Raw genomic sequence first — 13,766 nt, 5'->3', positions numbered from 1 at the left:
AACGAAAAGAAACTAATTAATATCGTAATAATTGGGTGAAAGTTGACCGTTTGCCCCCCAACTAAACGCCGTAAAATACGCCCGTTTTCATGGTAATGCGGTTTGGCGACCCGGTGGTATTATACCAGAAGACTTCTAAGAAGAAAAGCGTTGCTAACATTGTTTCAGGTGGTTTGTGCCTTTGAATTAATTATGAGAAATTCAGGTACTAATAAAGCGTGCCTCTAAATCGTTTATTACGTACTCCCGCATATTTGTTTTAAGCGGTCGAATAAACAGCATCAATGTGGTTCCTAAGGTCTTTTAAAGCTGATTAAGGGAAAACTGTGAGGTGTTTATTTATGGTTTTGTATATTTGCTATTTTCTGGATCCAATGAGAGTATTTAGATGGCTGTAAATTGTGTAGTTCCTGAGATTTTATGGTCAACTAGGGGCTGGGAATGTTCATCAAATATCACGACTTTTGACGATTTGTTTGACATAAACGTTAATACTGGAGGTATATGGTTTCATTGGATTTATAGGTTCCAGTTTCAATTACAATTAAAATAAAACTTGAAATTAACACTTCAAGTAACACATCATAATATATTAAAATACATATTTATTCAATGATTTTTTAGTGATTTTTTTACCTTAAGCAATTTGATAAAATTCTTCTGAAAAATCACTGTTTTTCGTGCATATTATCCAATCTAATGAGGCGTTTTTATACCTAATATTTATGTATAAAATTATATCAAATTTAAATAAATAAACTGTGTTATTAGATTATTTATTAACGACGAAACCAGCTGTTATTTATGTGTATTATTTTGAAAAACAATGATTTTTGAAACCAATTTCTTACTGGTAAATTGTGTGGGGTGGGTGGGGGGGCAAGGGTAAGGTTTATGAAAAACGGTTTTTTTGCAGAAAATAATTCCCTGCGAAAAAAATGCTTATTATGTAGCTAGTGTTTACACTCGATAACTAAACCTCAAATATATGATAAAATGACCCCGCTATCAGATATATTAATGCCACTGTGCAGGATACGATATACTTTTTATACACGTATATATCTTATAGTGTAATAATGGAATATCATACACAAAGAAATCTGGAAAAAAATAGGAAATACATTCACGTGTATGAAACAATAATTATACAAATAAAACAACTCAAGAATACAAATTTGCTCAAAACTAAACAAAGATTTAAAAAATTTTGTTTTTTTTTTGGGAAAATGCAGTGGTGTATTTTTTCTTATTAAATATCATTTAAGGTAAATCCCTTACGGACGCCATTGGAAAAAAATTATTTTTTAAATGATGCATTAAACTCATCCGCAAATTTACTACATTGGTAAAGATATTTAAAAAAGAAAAATTTCATTCCATTAAACGCTTTTTATAAACATCATTTAAATGGTTATATCCCTTATATAGTTCACTAGATATTAAAGGTTCCGTGGTGAATTTGGAACCTAACAAAAGCCCCTCTTACAGTCTGTTTTTCACAATTTTTCCCAGTTATTTTACAAATTTTCAAAATTGTATTTAGTCAACTTTTTGAGTTATGGACATTTTCTCAAATTTTATGAGAAAAAAAAAATGTTTTTTTCCAAAAATATTTTTTTTTTTCAAAATCTTGTACAAATTTTGAAAAACGCTGAAATAGGTGTCCAACCAAATTGTCCAGAGAATATTTGTACAAATTTTCAAAATTGTGTTTAGTCAACTTTTTGAGTTATGGACATTTTCTCAAATTTTATAAAAAAAAAAAAGCTTTTTTCCAAAAATATTTTTTTTCTCAAAATCTCGTAAAAATTTTGAAAAACGCTGAAATAGGTGTCCAACCAAATTGTCCAGAGAATATTTGTACAAATTTTCAAAATTGTATTTAGTCAACTTTTTGAGTTATGGACATTTTCTCAAATTTTATAAGAAAAAAAAATGTTTTTTTCCAAAAATATTTTTTTTCTCAAAATCTCGTACGAATTTTGAAAAACGCTGAAATAGGTGTCCAACCAAATTGTCCAGAGAATATTTGTACAAATTTTCAAAATTGTATTTAGTCAACTTTTTGAGTTATGGACATTTTCTCAAATTTTATAAGAAAAAAAAATGTTTTTTTCCAAAAATATTTTTTTTCTCAAAATCTCGTACGAATTTTGAAAAACGCTGAAATAGGTGTCCAACCAAATTGTCCAGAGAATATTTGTACAAATTTTCAAAATTGTATTTAGTCAACTTTTTGAGTTATGGACATTTCCTCAAATTTTATGAGAAAAAAAATGTTTTTTTCCAAAAATATTTTTTTTCACAAAATCTCGTACGAATTTTGAAAAACGCTGAAATAGGTGTCCAACCAAATTATCCAGAGAATATTTGTACAAATTTTCAAAATTGTGTTTGGCCAACTTTTTGAGTTATGGACATTTTCTCAAATTTTATGAGAAAAAAAATGTTTTTTTCCAAAAATATTTTTTTTCACAAAATCTCGTACGAATTTTGAAAAACGCTGAAATAGGTGTCCAACCAAATTGTCCAGAGAATATTTGTACAAATTTTCAAAATTGTATTTAGTCAACTTTTTGAGTTATGGACATTTACTCAAATTTTATAAGAAAAAAAAATGCTTTTTTCCAAAAATATTTTTTTTCTCAAAATCTCGTACGAATTTTGAAAAACGCTGAAATAGGTGTCCAACCAAATTATCCAGAGAATATTTGTACAAATTTTCAAAATTGTATTTAGTCAACTTTTTGAGTTATGGACATTTTCTCAAATTTTATAAGAAAAAAAAATGCTTTTTTCCAAAAATATTTGTTTTCTCAAAATCTCGTACGAATTTTGAAAAACGCTGAAATAGGTGTCCAACCAAATTGTCCAGAGAATATTTGTACAAATTTTCAAAATTGTATTTAGTCAACTTTTTGAGTTATGGACATTTTCTCAAATTTTATGAGAAAAAAAATGCCTTTTTCCAAAAATATTTTTTTTCTCAAAATTTCGTACGAATTTTGAAAAACGCTGAAATAGGTGTCCAACCAAATTGTCCAGAGAATATTTGTACAAATTTTCAAAATTGTATTTAGTCAACTTTTTGAGTTATGGACATTTTCTCAAATTTCATGAGAAAAAAAATGCTTTTTTCCAAAAATATTTTTTTTCTTAAAATCTCGTACGAATTTTGAAAAACGTCGAAATAGGTGTCCAACCAAATTGTCCAGAGAATATTTGTACAAATTTTCAAAATTGTATTTAGTCAACTTTTTGAGTTATGGACATTTTCTCAAATTTCATGAGAAAAAAAATGCTTTTTTCCAAAAATATTTTTTTTCTTAAAATCTCGTACGAATTTTGAAAAACGTCGAAATAGGTGTCCAACCAAATTGTCCAGAGAATATTTGTACAAATTTTCAAAATTGTATTTAGTCAACTTTTTGAGTTATGGACATTTTCTCAAATTTTATAAGAAAAAAAATGCTTTTTTCCAAAAATATTTTTTTTCTCAAAATCTCGTACGAATTTTGAAAAACGCTGAAATAGGTGTCCAACCAAATTGTCCAGAGAATATTTGTACAAATTTTCAAAATTGTATTTAGTCAACTTTTTGAGTTATGGACACTTTCTCAAATTTTATGAGAAAAAAAAATGCTTTTTTCCAAAAATATTTTTTTCTCAAAATCTCGTACGAATTTTGAAAAACGCTGAAATAGGTGTTCAACTAAATTGTCCAGAGAATATTTGTGCAAATTTTCAAAATTGTGTTTAGTCAACTTTCTGAGTTATGGACATTTTCTCAAATTTTATGAGGAAAAAAAAATGCTTTTTTCTAAAAATATTTTTTTCTCAAAATCTTGTACAAATTTTGAAAAACGCTGAAATAGGTGTCCAGCCAAATTGTCCAGAGAATATTTGTACAAATTTTCAAAATTGTATTTAGTCAACTTTTTGAGTTATGGACATTTTCTTAAATTTTGTGAGAAAATTTTTTTTTTTTTTTTCCAAAAATATTTTTTTTTCAAAATCTTGTACAAATTTTGAAAAACGCTGAAATAGGTGTCCAACCAAATTGTCCAGAGAATATTTGTGTAAATTTTCAAAATTGTATTTAGTCAACTTTTTGAGTTATGGACATTTTCTCAAATTTTATGAGAAAAAAAATGTTTTTTTTCAAAAATATTTTTTTTTTCAAATCTCGTACGAATTTTGAAAAACGCCAAAATAGGTGTCCAACCAAATTGTCCAGAGACTATTTGTACAAATTTTCAAAATTGTATTTAGTCAACTTTTTGAGTTATGGACATTTTCTCAAATTTTATGAGAAAAAAAATGCTTTTTTCTAAAAATATTTTTTTCTCAAAATCTTGTACAAATTTTGAAAAACGCTGAAATAGGTGTCCAGCCAAATTGTCCAGAGAATATTTGTACAAATAAATATGAGAAATTGTTAGAAAATATATATTTTATCTAACCGCTTAGTAGTCATGTGATCCTAAAACTCAATATTTCAAAAATTTTCAAAAAATTAATAATTATACCCTAAACCAAACCCAAATACCAAATTTCATTCAAATCGGGCAAATACCAAAAAAGTTAAAAAAAAAAAAAATTACCACATAATAATAACCATTAAATCCCGATTATATTTTTTTTTGTCATTAGGACCCACTGTGTTGCAATTTTCGTATAGCAAAATGCCTTGTATAGACCACTGTGTCGCATGAATATTATAATAATACACGGAAAATGCTAAAACGTCAAAACGTTGCCGAATTATCACGGCTAAAAGAGCCCGATTTGGTAAAACATATGCACATATTCGGATTCTCCAGAGTTTCTTGAATAATTCCGTACCGATTTCAGGAAGTTCTGAGCTATTTTAAGCATTTTATCAATGAAATAAGGAAGCAAGTCCGAGCCGATTCGTCCACGTTGTCGCCATGTTGTCAAAAGTCGGCATTAAAATCGCGCGTAGACGTCAAAATCGACCATTTTCAGACGATTATTTTGGGCATAAAAAAAGGTTTTTACCTTATGATTTTTACATGGAAAAATTGTATAAAGCCTTAGGAACAGTTTAACATCAATTCTGGACCGATTCCAATCGGTTTTAGTAGTTAAATTTCGATTATAAAAAGGGTCTTTTTTAGGCGAAAATCGCCGTTTTCGTTGCCATGGAGACGCGCACTTGTTGGGTGTTAGACCACATTACTTATTATACCCTGATCGTCGGGCCCGTAGGGGTACCAATATTCAGCTGACCGATTTTTTGAGACTTTTCATGGAAAATTGGTTTTTCTTGGAAAATGGTGATATTTGAAACAAAACGGTATCTAGTGGATTATAGCCAGATAAATTCCGCGTGTTTGAGGGCAAAAATGGTCTTCGTATGGGGCATAGCCATTGCGGTATTAGGCCTCAAAGTCAAAAAATAGTGTAGAGCAAAAACTGCTCTACGTAGATGATTGTAGAGTGTGCCAAAAAATTGGTTTTAAAAGGTTCTTTAAATGCTCCAATTGAATGAAACCTCTAAGTACCCCCACTAAAAAGTTATTAATATTTGAAGAAAAAAAAGCGTAAAAAAGGGTATTTTTAAATGAACACTGCTCACCCTGTATAAATGATAGCGTTAAACTTAATACACCGTTTTATTCGGAAAGGATGCAGGTTTAATTAATCCAAATGAATTTTTTTAAAATTTTGCAGCATAAAAATTTTACACAGAAAAAATTAAAAAAAAAACAGTTTTTTTTTATTTTTCTCCCAAAAAAAAAAACATTTTTTTAAAAAAAGTCCTTATTAAAAATTATAGTTCTCGATGAGGCGCACCTATCTTTTGTGAGTCATTATTTCCGGAAAAACACCGTCAGAGGGGCTGGAATATCACACATGTCTGAAACTTTGAGCGTTAAAAAAAAATACTTCCCGTGTGCTGAGCATAACCAAAAACTATAAAGATAAGGTCCTCATTAATTCTAATCGACCTGTTAAATTTCATAACATTCAAGAAACCGTTGCGACCTGTATCGAATTCCCTTGACCAAAATCGATGAAAGAATTTTTGAATGAATTTGAAGGCGTCCTAGCCCTAAACAAAAAAACAAATGAAAATTTGTAAATAATGAAATGAAAGCCTCATATTTCTAGATTATAAAAAGGTAAACATCATTTCTGTACCCCAAATACAACCAAAGTTATAAGCAATTTTGTACGACGGGTCCGAATTTTGTGCGAAAACTCCACTGCGGGACAGCAAGAGCTACGCTCTTATAACAAAATGATACAGACAATATAAGCGAATATTTCGTATTTGGTGATCAAACAATAATCTTGAGTTAGAGTGGCAAGATGAAGATGAAAGTTCTTCAGATGACTATTGTTTCCTTCAAAGGCTAATAATACCTTTATTCACTTTTTAAAAAGTGAGAGTAGGATACTGTAACATTTGACTTTCGATTTAAGTCTGAATTATGAATTTGCTAGTATATAAATCAATATATGTCCTTTCAAAAAACCTATTTAAATTTTTCATCAGATCGTACTGTGCGCCGGTTGAATAAGTAACACCAATAAAATTGCACTTAAAAGCACAAAAAACGGAGATTTACGGTCGTACATTTATACAAACTCCTACTTATTATAAGAGCGTAGCTCTTATTATGGGGCTCTCCCGCAGTGGAGTTTTCGCACAAAATTCGGACCGGTCGGACAAAAGTGTTTATAACTTTGGTTGTATTTAGGTTAGAGAAACGATGTTTATCTTTTTATAATCTAGAAATATGAGGCTTTAATTTGATTATTTTCAAATTTTCATTTGTTTTTTTGTGTAGGACTAGGACGCCTTCAAAGTAAAAAAAAAAAATTTTCTTCAATTTTGGTCAATGGAATTCGATACAGGTCGCAACGGTTTCTTGAATATTATGAAATTTAACAGATCGATTAAAATTAATGAGGACCTTATCTGTATAGTTTTTGGTTATTCTCAGCATACGGGAAGTATTTTTTTTAACGCTCAAAGTTTCAGACATGTATGATATTCCAGCCCCTCTGACGGTTTAACGGTGTTTTTCCGGAAATAATGACTCACAGAAGACAGGTGCGCCTCATCGAGAACTACAATTTTTATTAAGGACTTTTTATGAAAAAATGTTTTTTTTTTGGGAGAAAAATCAAAAAAACCTCAAAAAATTGATTTTTTTTAGTTTTTTCTGTGTAAGATTTTTACGGTGCAAAATTTAAAAAAATTTCATTTGGATTAATTAAAGCTGCATTCTTTTCAAATAAAATGGCGTATAAAGTTTAACCGTATCATTTATACAGGGTGAACAGTGCTCAATTGAAAATACCCTTTTTTACACTTTTTTTTTCAGCCTTAATAACTTTTTAGCGGCACCCGCTAGAACCAGATGGCTTATAGGTGGTTTGTAGCGTGTGATAAGCAGAATCCTTTGCAATTTCAACCGTAATTTTAAGTAAAACCATTTTTGAGTTATGAATTTTTTTACATTTTTTGACTTTAGAAATTAATTGTGCGTATCCGGTATATGATAGAAAAACCAAAACCGATCGAGCAGATGCGTCATTCATTTTACTATGACATACTAAAATTTCATTTATTGGCTATTTTTACACGTGCCCTAAAAATAATTTTTTTTCAAAAAAATACGAAAAATCGCTAAAAATCTACCCACACAAGAGCGACATTCGAGTCACCTATGACCGGTGTTATGGCCGGCGTCTCCATGGCAACGAAAACGCCGAAAAAAGACCCTTTTTATAATCGAAATTTAACTACTAAAACCAATTGGAATCGATCCAGAATTGATGTTAATCTATTCCTAAGGCTTTGAACTATTTTTCCATGTACAAATCATAAGGTAAAAACCTTATTTTATACCCGAAATCATCGTCTGAAAATGGTCGATTTTGACGTCTACGCGCGATTTTAATGCGGACTTTTACGGTGGTTTTGACAACATGGCGTCAACGTGGACGAATCGGCTCGGACTTGCTTCCTAATTTCATTGATAAAATGCTTAAAATAGCTCAGAACTTCTTGAAATTGGTATTGAATTATTCAAGAAACTCTGGAGAATCCGAATATGTGCATACCTTTTACCAAATCGGATTCTTTTAGCCGTGATAATTCGGCAACGTTTGACGTTTTAGTATTTGCCGTGTATTATTATAATATTCATGCGACATAGTGGTCTATACAAGTCATTTTGCTAGACAAAAATTACAACACAGTGGGTCCTAATGATAAAAAAAAAATCTAATCTGGATTTAATGGGTATTATTATTTTATGAATTAATTTTTTTTTTGAAACTTTTTTGGTATTTGCCCGATTTGAATGAAATTTGGTATTTGGAGTTTATTTAAATATTAACACATACTTAGATTCGAGCGGAGCTCTTATCACATCATGGTTCTGCGAAGCATGATACCCCAAAAACCGTAGACGCAAAGCTTGTAAGATATATAACGCGGTGAGTAGCGTTGTCGGAGCAACTGCTCAACAATCTTCAATGGTGATTTCGACATGAATTGTATTTAAAAAACTTTCTACTGATCAAAATTAAGGAAAATCTCTACTGGTCCCAACTGATCAAAGTACGAGCAAAGCTCGTACTTGTTTTCCTACGAACCCCTACATATTATATTAAACTGAACTATTAAATCCACCACGTATAATTCACCGATGCGACCCAGTGTCCCCGAAATACATATGTCGACCGCGCGGTCACGTTGATTAATCGACGTTCAAGATGGTGCACGTCAACTATTATAAATCAAGTTTTTTTTTCGGTCATAATTTTAATAACAATTTAACGGGATTTTCGCGAAATGTTAATTGTTCATTTACGGTTAACGTAATAACCGCGAGTCCACAAATTAAAATCATCGTCATTCATAATGCATATAAATAATGTGTCGTCTCCCACTGGTTGACGCTCCCCTGTATATTAATAATAATTGTGTAAACACCGTGAACCCACATTTTCATTGAATATTCAATAGTTTTAGGCGCCCTGTATATTATTTGCTGATTGCGGTTTAACCAATAACTAAGAGGAAAAATGAACTTTCCGGTAATAAATAAGCCCGTCTGGTCGTATAGACTAAACTTTTGAATAACAAGAGGCGACATAATAAGAATGAATGTGTAAACCCGAACCCGACGGAGTCACTTTACACCCATTCAAACTTGTAAGTTCATTAAAAAGTTTAGCCCACACGTATTATGCGGCCCCGTATATGCTAAAATTGGTGTAGTCCGAAGGCATATGATAATACATTGTTATATGGGGGCAAAATATCTAGGGGTTCCTGAACCTTTCTCATTTTTTCTACACGGGTCTTTCTTCAAAATTCGTCTTTTGAACCTAGTCCTTCTGAATAGGTCGTAGCACCTATAATTACCGAGATATGGCAATTTTGGAGGTCAAAGAAACCGTCCAATAATCCAAGAAAATAATGCCAAGAAACCCGTAAAAAGCGACTTTAATGGGGTCTTACCAGTATAAACCCTGCATTATAAAAATATTTAAATAAATATAAATGAATTTTACTACACTGTAATACGCACTTTAATTCAAATAGATATTCTATCTTGTTTTTAAGGGCTTTTGCATAGAATATAATGTAAAACTGAATACATCAATTTTCTATATAACATCAGGGAAAAATTTCAAACCGATTTTTTTAGGCTGTTTTCAGCTATTTCCGATTCACCCATTCCTCCTTTAATATGCAAGTTAGGAGAAAAAGATATTCTAGATGTTTTTAGGTTCATCCTACATAGAATTGAATACAAAAGTAAAAACATTGGAAAAAGGTGAACCTATTAAAATCGGTGTTCTTGAATTTTCTCGAAAATGGTCGTATATAAAATTAGGAAGTATTTTGCAAATGATAGTTCTCCTCAGACCGAACAGTTTTTGTAACGACAGCTTTAAAAAAAAAATTAAACGTTATTATCTACAGACAATTGTTTTTCATAAGCCCATTCTTCTAAATCCAATAAGGTCGTACCTCTAATAATACTCGAGATATTGACCATTTTGAGGCCATTTTTCGGGTGAAAAAAAGTCGTCAAAAGGTGTTATATTTGGCGAACATTTTCAACCATAAAATCTTAAATATCTCAGCATCTACAAGAGGTAAAAGTTTCTAAGCAGTCTCATTGGATTCAGAAAGTCGAAAATCTCCCAACATCGTTGAAACCGTGCATAGTTTTCGCACAATCACCTTCCAAGGACCTCAGAGACCATATTGTTGCTGCTTATTCGACCACTACAAACAAATATGTAGTAGTACGTAAATAAATATGTAGAAATACGTGGACGCGTTAAATACTCTCGACTATATTTACTCGTAAGAGATTGATGATATTCATTATTTCTATTATTTATTTTATTTTTATTTTTATTTTTATTTCAACTATTAGCCCCAGAAATTATGATAATTTTCGAATACGAAATGTTACGTACGACACCGCATTGATTCGCTGCTTACTCGACCACCCTCCCGAGCAGCACGTACATATTTAAGGGTTTTTTCTAATTAAAATGTCCAATATCTTGAGAACTATGAACGCTACACCTATTTAAATAACTTCATTGGATTCGAAAAATGAAAAACTTCCCAAATCCTTTGAAACCACACGGAAAAACTTCACAGTTTTCCCTAAATTGTCTTTCAAAGGCGCGAGGAACCACTTTGATGCTGCTTATTCGACCGGCCGAAAAAAAAAACAGAAACGCATTATTTAAACGGTTATTTTTAGGGTTAAATCATTATTAGTTTCTGAAATATGTATTTTCTAACAATTTCCATTTTAAATTTTACCTTTCTCGTATCAAATGAGTGAGGAAAATTGTAAATATCCGACTGCAAAAGATACAATTAAATCGACATTTTTTTAGACCCCAAGCTCACCACAAAAGTTCCAATAAGAAGTGAACTATTTAAGATACAAGCATTTAAGTAACCTCGTTGGACTCAGAAAATCAAAACTAATCGAAAACCGTGGAAATCGTGCGCAAAAACCTCCTAGTTTTTTCACAATCGTCTTTCAAAGTGCAAGGCATTAGATTAATGCTGCTTATTCGACCGCCACACGAAAAAAATGTGTGTCATTGAGTATTCAGCGGTTTTTTGCGGTTAAATGGTTATTAATTTCCTCATACAGCATTCCTCAATAATGTCTATTGCTAATTTCAGCTTTTTTCTGTGTCAAATTAATAAGGAAAAATGGTGAAAAACAAGTAAAAGTGCGCATGTAAGAGGGGCATTTGATCACATTTTTTAGACTCCGAATTCGCCACAAAACCTCCAATATCTCGATAACTATAAGAGGTATAACGATTTATATGACCTCATTAGATTCAGAAAATTAATAATTTTCTAAAACCATTGAAATTATGTGGAAAGACCTCATGGTTTTCCGACAATTGTGTATCAAAGTGCAAGGGACCAGATTGATGCTGCTTATTCGACCGCCACCCGAAAAAAAATATATAGGAGTGTGTATTGAGTATCCAGCGAGTTTTTGTGGTTAAATGGTTATTAATCCTCATACAGCATTCCTCAATAATGTCTATTGCTAATTTTAGCTTTTTTCTATGTCAAATTAATGGGCAAAAATGGTGAAAAACAAGTAAAAGTCCGCATGTAACAGGGGCATTCGATCACACATTTTTTTAGACTCCGAATTCGCCACAAAACCTCCAATATCTCGATAGGTATAAGAGGTAGAACGATTTATATGACCTCATTAGATTCAGAAAATCAATAATTTTCTAAAACCATTGAAATTATTAGGAAAGACCGCATTTTTTTCCGACAATTGTGTATCAAAGTGCAAGGCACCAATTTGATGCTGCTTATTCGACCGCCACCCGAAAAAATGTATTGGAGTGCGTTATGAGTATCCAGCGAGTTTTTGCGGTTAAATGGTTATTAATTTCTTCATACAGCATTCTTCAATAACGTTTATTGCTAATTTTAGCTTTTTTCTATGTCAAATTAATAAGGAAAAATGGTGAAAAACAAGTAAAAGTGCGCATGTAAGAGGGGCATTTGATCACATATTTTTTTTAACTCTGAATTCTCCATAAAACTCCCAATATCTCAATAACTATAAGAGGTATAACGGTTTATATGACCTCATTAGATTCAGAAAATCAATAATTTTCCAAAACCATTGAAATTATGTGGAAAGACCTCATGGTTTTCCGACAATTGTCTGTCAAAGTGCAAGGCACCAGTTTGATGCTGCTTATTCGACCGCCACCCAAAAAAAAAATGTATAGAAGTGTGTATTGAGTATCCAGCAAGTTTTTGTGGTTAAATGGTTATTAATCCTCATACAGCATTTCTCAATAATGTCTATTGCTAATTTTAGCTTTTTCCTATGTCAAATTAATGGGCAAAAATTGTGAAAAACAAGCAAAAGTCCGTATGTAAGAGGGGCATTTGATCACACATTTTTTTAGACTTCGAATTCGCCATAAAACCTCCAATATCTCGATAACTATAAGAGGTAGAACGATTTATATGACCTCATTAGATTCAGAAAATCAATAATTTTCCAAAACCATTGAAATTATGTGGAAAGACCTCATGGTTTTCCGACAATTGTGTGTCAAAGTGCAAGGCACCACATTGATGCTGCTTATTCGACCGCTACCCAAAAAAAATGTATAGGAGTGTGTTATTGAGTATTTAGCGGTTTTTTGCGGTTAACTGGTTATTAATTTCCTAATCTAGCATTTCTTAATAATATTTGTTGTTATTTTTAGCTTTTTTTATGTCAAATTGTGGGGAAAAATTGTAAAAAACAAGTAAAAGTGCGCATGTAAGAGGAGCATTTGATCACACATTTTTTTAGACTCCGAATTCGCCACAAAACCTCCAATATCTCGATAACTATAAGAGGTATAACGATTTATATGACCTCATTGGATTCAGAAAATCAATCATAAAAACCATTGAAATTATTGGGAAAGACCTCATGTTTTTCCCACAATTGTCTGTCAAAGTGCAAGGCACCACATTGATGCTGCTTATTCGACCGCCACCTGAAAAATGTATAAGAGTGTATCATTGAGTATTTAGTGGTTTTTTGCGGTTAAATGGTTATTAATTTCCTCATAAAGCATTTCTCAATAATGTCTATTGCTAATTTTAGCTTTTTTCTTTGTCAAATTAATAAGGAAAAATGGTGAAAAACAAGTAAAAGTGCGCATGTAAGAGGGGCATTTGATCACACATTTTTTTAGACTCCGAATTCGCCATAAAACCTCCAATATCTCGATAACTATAAGAGGTATAACGATTTATATGACCTCATTAGATTCAGAGAATTAATAATATTCCAAAACCATTGAAATTATGTGGAAAGATCTCATGGTTTTCCGACAATTGTCTGCCAAAGTGCAAGGCACCAGATTGATGCTGCTTATTCGACCGCCACCCGAAAAAAATTTATAGGAGTGTGTCATTGAGTATCCAGCAAGTTTTTGTGGTTAAATGGTTATTAATCCTCATACAGCATTTCTCAATAATGTCTATTGCTAATTTTAGCTTTTTCCTATGTCAAATTAATAAGGAAAAATGGTAAAAACCAGCAAAAGTGCGCATATAAGAGGGGCATTTGACACACATTTTTTTAGACTCCGAATTCGCCATTCAACCTCCAATATCTCGATAACTATAAGAGGTATAACGGTTTATATGACCTCATTAGATTCAGAAAATTAATAAT

The 13,766-nt window shown here is 31.4% G+C and overlaps 1 protein-coding gene across 3 annotated transcripts in view; it reads right to left on the bottom strand.

Moving 5' to 3' along the window:
- The window catches only part of LOC126741642 (protein sickie-like), a 146,172-nt gene that overhangs the window by 105,899 nt on the left and 26,507 nt on the right, over nt 1-13,766 (bottom strand). The window lies entirely within an intron of this gene.

The sequence above is a fragment of the Anthonomus grandis genome, chromosome 10, assembly GCF_022605725.1.
Source record: "Anthonomus grandis grandis chromosome 10, icAntGran1.3, whole genome shotgun sequence".
NCBI lineage: Eukaryota > Metazoa > Arthropoda > Insecta > Coleoptera > Curculionidae > Anthonomus > Anthonomus grandis.
Note: the sequence above shows the minus strand (reverse complement) of the source record. Positions and strands in the feature narration are given on the sequence as shown.